At 46.6% G+C, this 16,572-nt stretch overlaps 1 protein-coding gene across 7 annotated transcripts in view; it reads right to left on the reverse strand.

The window, feature by feature from the left end:
* KCNE3 (potassium voltage-gated channel subfamily E regulatory subunit 3) overlaps nucleotides 1–16,572 on the reverse strand; it is a 51,700-nt gene that overhangs the window by 19,833 nt on the left and 15,295 nt on the right. Inside the window, exons 3-6 of one of the 7 annotated variants that reach the window (XM_069969482.1) lie at nucleotides 11,906–11,954; nucleotides 11,587–11,813; nucleotides 11,254–11,302; nucleotides 2,874–2,947 (exon numbers count right to left, since the gene is read on the reverse strand). The gene's annotated coding sequence lies outside the window, so the exon portion shown is untranslated. Of the gene's footprint in view, nucleotides 1–2,873; nucleotides 2,948–4,444; nucleotides 4,645–11,253; nucleotides 11,303–11,586; nucleotides 11,836–11,878; nucleotides 11,955–16,572 lie in introns of those variants that run through there. The other 6 variants (XM_069969481.1, XM_069969480.1, XM_069969484.1 and 3 more) reach the window with 6 other exon arrangements.

Raw genomic sequence — 16,572 nt, forward strand, 5'->3', positions numbered from 1 at the left:
CGGGCCCCCATTGGCCTGTGTAATACCACCCTTAGGCTACATCCAGACGGCCGCTAATTTGTGGACCTTACGGACGGGGAAGGAATGTAATGGGTGATGATGTGTCAGTAACATGACGGCTCGTGCGCACCCTTTCCCGGGCGTGGCTCCAGCTACCATGAAATATATGAGAAACCCCGAAAATCTGGTCTGGTCCTGTGGCATGGGGGTCGCAGGGCCGTCCCATGGCCCCCGTTCCCTGGCTGTGCGCGCCTGCGGGGTTGGTGGCCACTGACTGGCACGGTGTGGACTTAGTGTAGGGACCCATGTGTATCAGATACCGGCACGAGGTACATGGGGCAGTGTGGCTTGATCAATTCATACACAAAATTCTGATGTGTTTTTTATTTAGCCTAGCGGCACTAGTATCAGCCATAGGTGTGAGGTGCAGCACTCTGTTTCTTCCCTGAACCGTATATTATATTTAATATAATATTAATATTATTTATAGGGTGAGAGTGGAAGAAAGCCGAGTTGTGTGGATGTTGATGGGGCCGTTCTTACGTACCTTACAGTAAGACTTGGCCGTTCCGTCCCAATAAAACCGTTCCCGTGTTTACAGCTTCCTAATATTTCACGATTTTTAAACTATAAACTTTTTTTTTTTTTACAGATAAATATAATCCCTGTGGTGCCTCCTCTCTATCCGCTTTATTATTCCCCTGCCAGGCGGGCGGGTCGCTGTAGCTATTAGTCCCACATTGGTGTAGATGGAACTTTTTTTTTATTGCTTTTTAATCATTTGTTTCTGATATATATATATATCTCTATAGGCCCTCTTCCCACATACTGATTACCATTGAAGTCTATGGCGCTCCATTCCCACATACTGATTACCATTGAAGTCTATGGCGCTCCATTCCCACATACTGATTACCATTGAAGTCTATGGCGCTCCATTCCCACATACTGATTACCATTGAAGTCTATGGCGCTCTATTCCCACATACTGATTACCATTGAAGTCTATGGCACTTCATTCTCCCAGTGAGTTTTCATGAACCCATAATCAAAAAAGTTAATCAATTTTAATGTTTTTTCCTCATTTTGTTCATACCATTCACCATGCAGGATTAATAAAGTTAAATTTTAACATTTCGGACGATTCCACTACCATAACTAATAGGCTCCTTTATTTTTTGTAAATTATAGTTCTGTGTAACTGACAATAAGTTCCTATATCTTTTATTTCCCACAGAGTCACCAACAGCAGGCAGGGAGAGCCGACCGCGCTCCGCTACTGGCTGCCGTGCTCTGTGAGTTTGTGAAGAAACATGAAATAACAAAACAACAAAAATATTAAAATAGAAATATTCCAAAAACAGGAAACATCCTGACATCAGCAGCGACATCTGCTCTGGGAAACAACGTGTGAGAATGAAAGACTAACCAGAGCTGCACTCACTATTCTGCTGGTGGGGTCACTGTGTACATACATTACATTACTGATCCTGAGTTACATCCTGTATTATACTCCAGAGCTGCACTCACTATTCTGCTGGTGGGGTCACTGTGTACATACATTACATTACTGATCCTGAGTTACATCCTGTATTATACTCCAGAGCTGCACTCACTATTCTGCTGGTGGGGTCACTGTGTACATACATTACATTACTGATCCTGAGTTACATCCTGTATTATACTCCAGAGCTGCACTCACTATTCTGCTGGTGGGGTCACTGTGTACATACATTACTTATCCTGTACTGATCCTGAGTTACATCCTTTATTATACCCCAGAGCTGCACTCACTATTCTGCTGGTGGGGTCACTGTGTACATACATTACATTACTGATCCTGAGTAACATCCTTTATTATACCCCAGAGCTGCACTCACTATTCTGCTGGTGGGGTCACTGTGTACATACATTACATTACTGATCCTGTAGGTTTTAGGATCTGGGTGCTCTAGGTCCCAGAGCGCTGTGGATGTTGGGAATGCTCGGCTCTGGTGTGTTAAGCACGCCCGCTATTATCTCACCCTGATGTGGAATTTGGAATATGCTGATATTATGTTTCTCCCGTCTTCCTGGGAATTCATCATTAAAGATGAGAAGACGTCTTCCCCTCCTCCTCCTCTCCATGCCTGGCTTTAAGCCTTTTACAAATATCTTGGTAATGTGCAACAACAGCCCCGACCTGCGTTCAGGTTTGTTTATCTATTTTTGGGGTGGTTTACATGACGCCCGCTCCCCCCACACATAGAGTCCTGAGAATCTGCAGAGATCCTCTCCCATTCTGCAGCTCCTGCTGTATTCATTCCCTGCCTGCTCCTCTGCCTGTGGCAGCATGCTGGAATCACATCTCTTCTCTCACAGCAGGGAGATGGTGATACAGAGGTGATGACATCACTCAGGGGGCGGGGCCAGAACTCAGAGTCATCAGAGGATGAGGCATCATATTGGACTAGTCATGTGATCACTAGGGGCCCCACAAGATGCCAGAGGGCTGATAGCATTAGATACAGAGGAGGAGATTTATCAAACATGGTGTAAAGTGAAACTGTCTCAGTTGCCCCTAGCAACCAATCAGATTCCACCTTTCATTTTCCTAAGAGTCTGTGAGGAATGAAAGGTGGAATCTGATTGGTTGCTAGGGGCAACTGAGCCAGTCTCACTTTACACCATGTTTGATAAATCTCAGTCTCTGTGAGCTATATCACACATGATTAGATACATAGCTCAGAAGACTGTAGGATACATGGTAGGCTTAGATACGTAAACTTACAATACAGTCACACATGATAAGGTTAGATACACAGACAGTAGGCTTAGATACACCAGATCAACCGACTATACTACATGGGCTAGGATTATATACACTTACAAACCTTATCATAGAACCGGCTTAGATACACAAGATTCTCAGAAGGTATCATAAATTGTCATCTTAGATACAGCCACCCTGCAAATAATACCACAAATGATAAGATTAGATACAACACCTCAATAGACAGTATCACAGATTATATACAACACCTCAACAGACAGTATGACACATGATAGGATTAGATACAACAGCTCATGAGACTGTATCAAACACAATAGGCTTAGATACACAGCTCAGGAGACAGTATCACACATGATAGGATTAGATACAACAGCTCATGAGACTGTATCACACATGATAGGATTAGATACAACAGCTCATCAGACAGTATCACACATGATAGGATTAGATACAACAGCTCATCAGACAGTATCACACATGATAGGATTAGATACAACAGCTCATCAGACAGTATCACACGTGACAGACTTAGATGTGTACACTCTTAGTAGATAGTATCACACACAATAGGCTTAGATACATCAGCTCAGGAGACAGTGTCACACATGAGAGGCTTAGATACACAGCTGAGCGGTACACCCTCCCTGGGGCTTATATCTCTGGCAGTTCCCGGTGACTTATGATGGGTTTCCGCTCCTATATATAGAGCGGTGTCCTTGTCCCGTACGGCGTTCTCAGCGCTCGCTGCGCACAGACACCTGCTGCTGCTGCTGCGGCCCGGCTCTGCTCTCTGCATTTCCTCCCATGAAAGCTTTGGCAGCTGCTCATCCGCTGCCGCTCCTGGAAGTGTCAGGAAAAGTGTGTCCCCCGCTCAGGAATGTCAGTAAATATAGAAGCCCCCCAGATTAGACTGCGTCCGACACGGCCCGGAATATCCGGAGAAGGAAATATTCATCCAGGACCAAGACAATTCAGCATGCCAAGGGCAGGAACCGTGATGGTGGGAACTATGGGCCCCAGGGGGGACACCTCCACCAATCCTGTACCCCAGCTCTTCTTCTATTGTCTTCAGATCAACTGGAGTCAGAAAGTTATACAGATTTGTAATTTTTAAAAATACTCCAGTCTTCCAGTACTTATCAGCTGCTGTATGTCCTGCAGGAAGTGGTGTATGCTCTCCAGTCTGACACAGTGCTCTCTGCTGCCACCTCTGTCCATGTCAGGAACTGTCCAGAGCAACAGCAAATCCCCATAGAAAATATACCGAATGTTAGCTTGTTGTACAAACATTAACGTTACTGTTGTCACTAAAGTCAGTGTGTATAGACTTTCTCTTTTGTAATTTGTTCTTAAAAAAGTAATAAAAACATTGAACCTGAAAACCTCTCCTGCTCTGGACAGTTCCTGACATGGACAGAGAATACACCACTTACTGCAGGACATACGGCAGCTGATAAGTACTAGAAGACGGAAGAGTTCTTAATACAAGTAATTTATAAAGCTGCAACCAGTTGATTTAAAAAAAAAAAAAAAAACTATTTTTCTCCCCTGGAGTACCCCTTTAAGGCACAGGCCCCATTGACTCCACTGGCCTGAATGTGGCCACAGACTTGTCCTCCTTTGCTCATACACATCAGCGGGCGTTCTGACAGGGTGACCATGTATACCTACTGTGGAGAGCACAAGTACCTGAGTCCTAGCAGCAGCGGGGCCTAGAAAGGAATGGGCCCCATTTACTAGGCCGTACCTGACGTCACCATAGCAACCTGACACAGAGGACAGCGGGGAACAACAGGACTGGGAGGAAGGAGAACAGGGAGGCGCAGGAATACATGGCCGCAACTCCACAATCCTCCTCCTGTCCCAATTCATCTAAGTGACACTGAGTCTGTGTTCACATAACCTGATGCAACCATTGGACGAAGAGGTCACATGACATCACTAAGCAGAGGATCCATGTGACATCATGAAGTCAGAGGATATTACTCTGACCCCCCCTTAGCCCTGGCGGAACTCCTGCCACATGACCCCACACAGCGGCCATGCTTCCTGACCCCACACAGCGGCCATGTTTCCTGACCCCACACAGCGGCCATGTTTCCTGACCCCACACAGCGGCCATGTTTCCTGACCCCACACAGCGGCCATGTTTCCTGACCCCACACAGCGGCCATGTTTCCTGACCCCACAGAGCGCCATGTTTCCTGACCCCACACAGCGGCCATGTTTCCTGACCCCACACAGCGGCCATGTTTCCTGACCCCACACAGCAGCCATGTTTCCTAACCCCACACAGCGGCCATGTTTCCTAACCCCACACAGCGGCCATGTTTCCTGACCCCACACAGCGGCCATGTTTCCTGACCCCACACAGCGGCCATGTTTCCTGACCCCACACAGCGGCCATGTTTCCTGACCCCACAAAGTGGCCATGCTTCCTGACCCCACACAGCAGCCATGTTTCCTAACCCCACACAGCAGCCATGTTTCCTAACCCCACACAGCGGCCATGTTTCCTAACCCCACACAGCGGCCATGTTTCCTAACCCAACACAGCGGCCATGTTTCCTAACCCCACACAGCGGCCATGTTTCCTAATCCCACACAGCGGCCATGTTTCCTGACCCCACACAGCGGCCATGTTTCCTAACCCCACAAAGTGGCCATGTTTCCTAACCCCACACAGCGGCCATGTTTCCTAACCCCACACAGGGGCCATGTTTCCTAACCCCACACAGCGGCCATGTTTCCTAACCCCACACAGCGGCCATGTTTCCTAACCCAACACAGCGGCCATGTTTCCTAACCCCACACAGCGGCCATGTTTCCTAATCCCACACAGCGGCCATGTTTCCTGACCCCACACAGCGGCCATGTTTCCTAACCCCACACAGCGGCCATGTTTCCTAACCCCACACAGCGGGCATGTTTCCTGACCCCACACAGCGGCCATGTTTCCTAACCCCATACAGCGGCCATGCTTCCTGATCCCACACAGTGGCCATGTTTCCTCACCGCCTCTTTCACATCTATTAGATGGAGTAACCACATACCCAACTGAGTTTCACATAGGGAAACTTGCTGTATAGAATTTTAAATGTCACCATAATAGGAGCTGATAAATGATGTACACATTCTGGATTATATGATGATAGCTATGGACTGGGCCGGTGGTCAGGTAGAGAACAGACAGAAAGAAATAGACGGTTACCCCGGCAGAACGCGGTGTCCTCATTCCCCGTCGCCTGGATGTTCAGATGTCTTCCACATCCTGGATCATTGACCCGAAATAATACAATATAAAAATATCTCATCCTTCCCAGACAAATCGTGGCCTCGGTGCACCACCTATAAATATCCAAAGAGTCAGAGGAAAAAAAACATCTCAGGGCTGGAAACGGCCATTGACGCCCCCCGGTGCTTGACCCCTTGTTTGCTCCTCTGGAGAAGGAAAAAATCTACAGGTATTCACCACCCAAAGTGGATGAAACACCCCAGGTTGTGGCCCCATCTATGCCTCTTCTGTATTCAACCATCTTAATCCCCAATCCTATGGTTCGGCCATCGGAGGTGTCCGAAATGCAGGCCAGCACATCCCCGGATCAGCCAGTCTTGTGGGGTGTCCCTGGTATGTAGTGGTCAGTGCCAACCAGAAGTGACTAGAGATTGGGGACAGGGTCAGGAGGGCTCACGTCTGGTCCGATCCCACAGAAGAGCTGATGTAGAGCAAATTGCTGAAAAACTTCCTGCTTCATATGATAGAAAGGAGTCAGATGGGCGTTGAGGCTCATGGGCCTCCGTGCAGAATTTTAGCTGGACATGGCGGGGATAAAACAGGTGGAGATAGCATACCGAAGAAACTCATTGTACCACTGACCACCTTACTGAATTGTGATACTAATGTGCCGCCGTGTCCTAATGAATGATGCCACTTAACCCCTTCATGACCCCCCAGCCCCAAATCACCTAATTCACCAGGTGCAAATTTTCATTTTTTCCATTTTCGGCCATGTAAGGGCTTGTTTATTTCAGGAACGAGGGAACTTTATAATGGCGCCTGAAATTGGGAAAGAAATGCAATTTGGGGGGGTTTCCACGTCTATGTAATGCACTTTACGGTAAAACTGACGTGATATCTTTATTTTATACGTCATTCCGAATACATAGATATTTATCTTTTCGTAGCTTTTTTTTAACATTTTACTATTTTTTAAAGGAAACTTTAAGTAATTATGATAAAAATGACCCTTATAATTTTTTCACTTAGGGGATGTAATTTTTTTGCACCATGCGCTCTACTTTTTATTAGCATTATACTTGTTGTGTAGATTGGATGTATTGATCGCTCTTCATTAATTTTTTTCTACTATATAATATAACAAAAATCAGCAATCCTGACGCTTTTTTTGTTGACGTTTTTTTTTGTATTGTATTGTATATTGTAATTTTCTAAAAAATCGTACAATTATGCACGCTACAATATATATGTATTATTTTTACATGTTTTATTTGTATAATGGTAGAGGGGGTGATTTTATCTTTTATTGGGGGAGGGGCTTTGTCATATTTTTAAAAAGTTTTATTTTTAAAATTTTTTCCTATTATCTGCAATCACTGGATTGTATATACTGTTCAATGCTACGCCAATGATCAGTATTACTAGCGCTCTTCTCATAGAGTCCGCCTAAGGAAGGTTCTATGAGAAGATCGCTGATCAGTCTGCACAGAGGTTAGTAAAACTCCTCTGACTATCACGGAAAACAATCAGGGCTGCGATCTGCGGTCATTAACGGTGAAGCTGGTCCTCACCCATTATGAAGCGAGCTCAGCTCCTGGGCTTACTTCATAGTTCCCTAGTAAAAGCATGGCGTTTGGGTACAGCATGGGTCGTCTAGGGGTTAATGTGCTATGCAACTATGCCCAAATTATCTATAACACTGTCCATCAAATGTACTGTGCTGGTAAAACTGAATAGAAGAGTAGAGTAGTAGTAGGCTGTCATTTTCACAGCAGATTTGGGAGAACTGCAGAACGACAGCAGGTGATATGGGGGGCTAATGGCCCCCCTGGTGTGCGGGCCCGGTCACAATTATGACTTTTGTGACCCCCCCCCCATAGCTATGCCACAGGAGTCAGTTCACACAAGACATGTATGGGGCTCTACAGTCTGGTCATGTATCCGCTGTTCAACCCCCCCCCCCCCCCCCCCCCCCCCCTTAAAAGTGTCTACAGGGATCATTAGAACTGGAGCATGGAGCAATGGAAGAAGATGTCTGGTTTGATGGATCACGTTACATCATGATGACGGCCAGGTGCTTGTGCGTCACTTACCTAGGGAGGAGATGGCACCAGGATGAACTATGGGGAGAAGACAAGATGGCGGGGGCAGTGTGATGGGCAATGTTCTGCTATAGACCTTGTATCCTGGCATCATGTGGATCTTACCGTGACACCGACCACCTACCTAACCATTGTACATACCGAATTGGAGCGGGATCTGATACAAATGGTAGGGTGATCCCCTAATGGCAGCGGGATTCATAATACCAGTCTCTGGTCTCTTCGAATAGCCTCAACCTCAGGGCCTGTTCAGTCTTCTCAGGTCATCCGGCAGTATTATGGACTCTTACCTCCTGTTTATTCCGGACGCGGTGTCCTTAGCAGGTGCATGTGAAGGGAAGATCGTAATCTGGAGCGGCGTCCTGCGGCTTTGTAGTCTTGTCAGTACATGAAGTCACGTTATTTCCTCTCCCCAGAGCCAGAAATTTAGATTCAGGTGTTTGGAGTTTACGACTTAGCAAAAACATCCCAGCACGGAACGCGCGCCCCCCTGGCCTCTAACTGGGGGAACGTTGTTTCATCTCGGAGCTTCAGGGTTTTCTCGGCTTCTCATTGAGTTATTTCCGCAAATTACAAAGTGTTTTCCACATTAATCAAAGGAACAGAACTTGATGGTGAACTGGACGGTGTTTACGCTCGGGTCTTCTCAGGGCCCATTGTTGGCCGAATGGTTTGTTGACGTGCGAAAAGATGTTGTGCGATGTAGAAGAACAGAAAACTAAGGCTAGGGGGCAAAACAAGCTAAAAATGGCTGAATAACACTGCTTCATAGTGAAGGTGTCAATTTAGGTTTAATCCCATGATAAAGGCCAGCGTGGAGGTTAGCTATGGTAGCTGCCTTGCGGTGCGATGGATTGGCACCCCAATGACACAGTATTTTTGTGCTTCTAACTATAATTGCAGAACTCTACAGAACAGACTAAAATACTTAAACACAAGGACACCAGGGATCTGCCCACCAAGCCAATGGCAGTGGGAATACAAGATCAAACCTCTGGTCCCTATTAGAGATGCGTAAAACTCAAGCATGTTTGAGACGGATTAGTCAGCATTTGATTACCGGTGGCTGAAGAAGGTGGATGCAGCCCTAGAGAGTCCTGGATACAACTTATGGCCTATGGCTGTATCCTTGTTTCCCAGCACTCCCTAGGGCTGCATCCAACTTCTTTAGCCGCTGGTCTTCAAATGCCAAGCGATCCAATTCGAGCATCATCGAGTCACACTCATCTCTAGTCTCCATGGATTGGGACACTAAACTAGTGCTCAATGTGGAAACCACTGAACAATAGGGACTGAATGATTAACCTACTGGGCATCTGGGAGTAGGACACTGATCATAGTCCCCATGTTCTGGGGGACTTCTCTCTCCTCCATGGTAGCTACCTCCAGTAGGTGGCACTAGAGAGATTTCCTCCTTCTGGTAGAGAGCTAATTTGCATACCTTTTCCCAAGGAGCATTGCCTGGCCTGTAGGAATCACTATGTTCACTGGTGGTCTTCTCAAGGAGAAACACATCCAGCGCCTGAAACTTGGAAACCATTGAAAGATTTGTAGACGATTAGTCTCACTGATCAAATCCCTATAGCGCTAGCCTGTCAATGGGTAATTCAAGATAACCAAGTCCAAATAAAAACTGAACGCAACGAGGACCCCAAACCAATGGAGCCCAATCAACCACCCCAAACCTGAGACTGGGACCCTAAACTAAGGCTCAAGCCCCAACACATTTAGAACATACTGGGCAACTCCATCTGAAGCCCTTACCGATGGCATGACCCACATTTGCGCACATCAAAGAGCAGAGGGGATTTACCAAATTGGGGGGAAAATATCTGAAGGTTTTTACATATTTTTTTAAATTTGAAGTTGGTTTCATAAAGCGGTTTCCGTGTATCAGTAAAGTCAGCTGCAGCGAGTGAAACTAGAAGTGATGGACTCTGGAATTCAGAGACAATGGTGAGAGGTGCCCGCGGCTTCCGTCATACTTCCTGCCCACATCACTAGTTACCTACTTGTCCCGGGATGAAGAGATCATTTCCTGAATAGTTGGAGATTATCTAGACAGTTCCTCCCTGAAATACCTCCAGATTTACAAAGAGACGTAGTGTCCTTCCTAGCATGGTACTAGATGGTACTTTCTAGATGGTACTGACCCTAGCTGCCTACATGACACTGCTGAGGGGATCAATAACATATTTAAAATGGGATAAACTGCAGTTTGAAATCTGAAAGTCTAGATATCGACTGGTCAGAAGTCACATGACGCTGCTACAGTAATAAAATGTGTGGGTGCAGCAGAGCTGGGATGAAACAGATGACACTGCAGGCATACTGATTGTGATTGTGAAATAATTGTTCATTATATGGGCATAAAATGGACCTAAACATTTTTTTTATATCTGATTTTATATTATGTGTAGTGGTTACCTTTAACTATTATATTTTGGTTTTCATCCCCTTGTATGACCTATATGCAAAAAGGTCAGTAGAGCCTCGGTTACGAGTCTCAAACCAAAAATATGAAGTCTTACAGTATTAGCTGCTGTATGTCCTGCAGGAAGTGGTGTATTCTCTCCAGTCTGACACAGTGCTCTCTCCTGCCACCTCTGTCCATGTCAGGAACTGTCCAGAGCAGGAGAGGTTCTCTATGGAGATTTGCTGCTGCTCTGGACAGTTCCTGACACGGACAGAGGTGGCAGCAGAGAGCACTGTGTCAGACTGGAAAGAATACACAACTTTCTGCAGCTGATAAGTACTGAAAGAGTGGAGATTTTTAAATAGAAGTAAATTACAAATCCATAATACTTTCTGAAACCAGTTGATTTGAAAGAAAAAGATTTACGCCAGAGTACCCCTTTAAGTGGCCCCTTCAGTCAATATCCAACTCAATTACGAGTCTGACGACATGACCAGGGAAATACCAAGGCCAGTATGACCTATGTGGAGACACAAATGACACTGTCTATACTGCCATCTAGGATCCTGAATAGTCTAGGAAACGCAATAACCCCCAAGTGCTTGTTGCTGTTCGCCGCCAAGGTGCTGGCTTTGGCGATGAGCGACGCGGTCTGACGGAGCTATAAATATCGGGACTTTTGACATCATATGAATAATACAGTAGATGAGCATCGCTGACTTACTGTGACAATTTGAGCAACGCTTGCCGACTGTTTACTAACATCAGGAAGTCTTCCATTCATAACAGGAAAAGAACGTGGGAAAAAAAACAAGAGATGACAGAAAATGCAAAGAAGTAACCAAAATAAAAAAATAAAATCCATGAAGCCCCAGGATTTAGTAAACTAGGGTCGAGTCTCGTGCCAAGGACAACAGGGGCGAAGGGCAGGAAACAGCGCAGGACAATCTAAACAGCAGTAGGAAGAGGATGTGTAGAGCTGGATGGGTAGTCAGACAATCTCAGCTCTGATAATTTGCTTGTTTTCATCCTCGAGGAAAAGGAATCCACATCATACCTTAAGTAAACTGCGTCATGATCCTCTTTTGATTTGCAGCTGCTCTTGTTTACAGACGAGGCTCCGGGGTCACATACTTTTCCTGTATTCACATACTAATGACAGACTGGCACACTCCGGGCATCTTATGTCACATTGTTTGTCACAGAAGCGGATGATGACACAGAGCCAACGACTCCCATTATTACCGTATTATAGGGCTTGGCCCCCAGTGCAGACTCTGCCCCCTGGTGGTGGGTGGTAAAACACCTGGAGATACTATATTATATACACGGGATGTTTGTTCATTTACCTTTATCTGGGAGAATGTCTGACCCACCGGGTTATAAGATGATAAATTCTTTTCCCACAGCAAAACATAAAAATATCTGCAAAACAAGAAAGGTGATTACAGATAATACCGAAAACAGGAAGCAAAGCCGAGACAACCGTCCAAGGACGACTCCTAATGAGATCTGTAAATTCTATTAATGCTCTATAGTCACTTTAGGAATGTACAGTCATTATATTTAACATGTGTATTACTATTATACCGTATACTATGTAAAAATGTATAACTACTATAACTATATATCTGGTCCTGTGACATTGGGGTTGCAGGGCCATTCCGTGGCCCCCCTTCTCTGCTTGCGCACGTTTTGCAGGGATTGTGGTTGCTTACCGACACAGTGATGTTTTTTGGTTAGGGACTCATGTGTATCAGAAGACCTGCACGTGGTACATGAGGCAATATGGTTTGGCCAAATTATATACTAACTTCTGATGTTGGTTTTAAATGTAGCTAAATAAGCTTTCGTGTCAGCCATGGGTGCGATGTGCAGCCATTTCTGTCTTTTTGGCTTGTGCGTATAACTACTATAATACTGCTCCTATATACAGGAATATAACTACTATAATGTGCAGGAGAAATTCAAGCACACACCGATGTTGTCTTCCAAATCTTTATTACATGGAGATCATAGCAGGGAGGGGATGGTGGATCAGTGCAGGCGCATCACCTGGGATAGCTATTTCGGGACTCCTCCCTTCCTCTAGCCAGGTCAGATACGTCACACCCGGGGAGATGTTTTATACACATAGTGGGTAGTGATATACATGTGAAAATAAAAAGTAATGCCAAATAACGTTACAAAAATACACTTAAGTCATTGCGTTCATTCAAACCTCCGGCTCCTGTGGCATCCAATCTGGAAATCCACAGTGATTCCCTTTGCAGTAGGAGTCGGTGGCGATCACCGCCATCCGCTGGTTGGTTAACCCTTTCCAGCCCGATGAAGCGGAGCACCCCTGCGTCCCCGGCATGAACAGATTTAACATGCTCGATAAGCCTAGGAACACCTTTGTTGGACCTTATCGAGTAGCAATGTTCCTTATACCGGGTCCACAGGGGTCGCTTCGTTTTGCCAACATAGAAACGCTTGCAAGTGCATACAATCGCATACACTACAAACGAAGTCTTGCAGGTAATGAGATCTTTGACTCTACACTCGTTACCATCGAGATTGATGTATGACAAATTCAACATTTTAGCGCAGTATTTGCACTGACCGCACCGTTTATTGCCAACAATAGGTGCTTGGGCCAGCCAGGTACTGGGGGAGGTGCTTCTATCAATTTTATTGAGCGCGTCTCCTATTGTGCCGTTTCTGCGAAACGTGACAACTGGTGGCTGCATAGGATATGCACGGGCTATTAGTCTTTCTTCTAATTCTTGGGCTTGGGAGATGAATGAGGTATCAGTACTATTTAACCGTCGTAGTCTAACCATTTGGCCATAAGGTATGGCGTTGCGTACATGTATGGGATGAGAACTGGCATAATGCAAAAGTGAATTACATGCCATGGGTTTTCTATATACTGATGTCCCAAGTGGACCATCTGTTATGTTCACCGGTACGTCTAAGAACTCTAATGAACCACCTCCTATTTTGTAAGTGAACAACATGTTAACATTGTCGGCACAGTTAAGGTAATTTACAAACTCTTCGAACATGTCTGCAGTCCCGTTCCAAACAATAAACACATCGTCCACAAACCTAAGGTAAGTGACGATGTGTCGTATGTAAGGATTACGGACCGTGAAAACCGTGTCATTTTCCAATTTAGAAAGGAAAAGATTGGCATAGGTGCAGGAGACCGGCGTACCCATCGCGGTGCCGATGTCCTGCCCGTACCAATCTCCCTCAAATAAGAACACATTATTGGTAAGGATGAAACGTAAAGCTTCACAAACAAAATTCCTATAAGCATCAGTCTTGCCACAACGTAGCATGAACCAGTTGATAGCCTCTACACCCGCATCATGTGGGATGCGGGTGTAGAGGCTCTCAACATCGATAGATGCCAGCATGTATTCATCTGACCACTGGATAGTATCTAGGGCTTTGATGAAATCCCCCGAGTCCTTGATGTAGCCAATAGTCCCAGGTAGTAAAGGTCTCAGTATCCAATCTAGGTATTGGGAAAGGGCCTCTGTCGCTGAACCTATTGCCGAAACAATAGGGCGCCCAGGTGGCTGTTCCAAATATTTGTGGACCTTGGGGAGGAAATACCACCTGGGCGACCTAGGCTCCGTAGGTAGTAACCTCTCAGCAACTTTCTTGTCCAGGGCTCCCGACTGACAATGTCTGTTCAAAAGACTCCGAATTTGTTCTTGTATTTTCGGGATCGGGTTCTTGGGAAGTCTCACATAGGTAGTGTGATCGCTAAGTTGGCGGCTGGCTTCTTGGAGATAATAGCTCCGGGACATAACTACAGTCGCTCCGCCTTTATCGGCTCTTTTGATTATCAAGTCAGGTCTCTTCTTGAGCCATGCGAGCGCTCTACGCTCGGATGGTGTTAAGTTGCTGACTGTACGGGGGTAAATCAGTGACTTGACCTCCTGGGTAACAAGTTTGTGAAACAGGTCGAGAGGACCACCTGGTGTTACCTGGGGGCAGAATGTGGACCTATTGCCGCCTGTGAATACATCATTAATGGGGTAATGTGACTCTATGTCCCCTATATCTGTCACGGCCGCGGCGGCTTCCCGTGTCTCGGGTTGCCGCCGCGACCGCCTCCTGTCCCGTGCAGCCGCCGGGGTCCTTGTGTAGGGACCCGGCGCTGCTGCTGCTTCGGCCCCTGGGGCGCCTCACCTCTCCTCCGTGCATGTCGCGGTCTGTGCCGGCCGGCGCGCGCGTCCCCGCCTCCTAGGGCGCGCGCGCGCCGGCTGTCTCAGATTTAAAGGGGCAGTGCGCTCCTAATTGGTAGTTGCACCCAATCACTCCCCTATAAATCCCAGCATGCCCTGTCCCCTGGGTTGGAGCCTCTACATGCTTCCCATAGCGTTTGGCCCAGCTCCCTGTTGTTCCTGTGTCCTGTCCGTTACCTGGTCCCAAGTCCCTGTTCCTGAGTCCTGTCCGTTACCTGGTCCCAAGTCCCCGTTCCTGGTTCCTGTTCCCCTGTCACTCCACCTGTTCCCGTGTCCAGCCTGTCACGTGCTCTCTCATCTGCAGACTATTGCCTGTGCCATCTCCTGCCACGCCTCGCCTGCCGACACCAGCAACCAAGCCAGGGGTAGCGACCTGGGGGTCGCCTGCCGCAGCAAGTCCATCCCGCCTTGCGGCGGGCTCTGGTGAAAACCAGCGGCCCCTTAGACTCCGCTCCCTGGTGAGGTTTGTGCCATCGCTGGTGCCGGTCCAGTGGATCCACTACTCCGGGCGTTACAATATCGATGTCGGCAAGGGCTCTTACACATTCACCTTCCTGATGGCCAAACTCGGTGGGTATTTGAAAACCTAAAGGGCCGATAACACATCTAGATGCAATGGAGACAGGTTCATGCTCACTGGGATTTTTATTGGAAAAAATTTTTTTTAGGTTTATTTTACGAACAGCCTTAAACAGATCAATGTCGAAGGTGGAAGGAGAGAAATCTTCGGTCAGGCCATAATTTAGTCCTTTTTCCAGGAGATTTATGCACTCTGGAGGTAAAGTCACATTAGAGATATTTATGACATTGGTGACGCCGGGGGTTAACGCCAGCTGACTTGCTTCCTTTTCCTTTCTCCTCTGCCTCTGTTTGCGTGCTTTCCAGCCTCCTCTTCTGGTCTTACGCCTAAAGGGCCGGCAGTGCGCATATACTCGGATCTGCTACTGTTAGATGCTGCCCCCTGAGCGTGTGGTTCATCAGAAAGACTTGTGTCTGAGTCGGTGGTAAGGTACTCAGAGTATTTCTTAGGACTTTTTTTCACTTGCCTTTTATTATACCTCCGACTCTTCAGCTGCCAGTCAAAGATCTTGCCGTGATCAAAGTCCATCTTATCTCTCATAAACTTATCCCGCTTTTTCTCTTTTAGTTCCTGCTGTGTGGATACCAGTTTCTTATCCAACTTGCTCATAAATGCATTCACTTGGTCTGATGACAATCTCGTACGGTATTCGTGTTTAGTCTTACAGAGCTCGATCGTGACTGATTCATACTCCTTCTGGTTGCGAGTAAGCAACGGACATAAGGTTTTGGGCATGTATCAGATGGGCTTGTTGCCATTCAGTCGTGAACTCTCCATCATCTTGGAACTGGGATGGAATTTTGTAGTTCCTTAGTCCGCTGGGCACCCGACTGCAATCTTTATATGCTTTTAACGAATTGATCGTCCAGAATAACCGCACCTCTTTTTCCGCAAGGGATGTGATGCGGTATTCAAGAGTCTTAACACTCATAACTTGGACTTCGTCTTTGGCATTACATGACGTAAAAAATGCACCTGCACCCTCCCTCCCTGCAGTGAGTGTCTCTTCGGGGTGCACATCCATAGCTTCATTGGGGTCCATACGGGGTAGTAGCGTGCTCGGCTAGAGACGAAGGTAATGGAGTAATGTGGGAATAGATAGAGCTAGTCCGCACTGCTACAGCATGAGCCCTTACTGGACGGAATAGAGCGCGGATGTGTCCTGCATGGAGACAGCGGGGTGCTTGGCAGAAAAGATAGATGCAGTACAATGTGC

This window comes from Dendropsophus ebraccatus, chromosome 5 (genome assembly GCF_027789765.1).
Source record: "Dendropsophus ebraccatus isolate aDenEbr1 chromosome 5, aDenEbr1.pat, whole genome shotgun sequence".
Classification (NCBI taxonomy): Eukaryota; Metazoa; Chordata; class Amphibia; order Anura; family Hylidae; genus Dendropsophus; species Dendropsophus ebraccatus.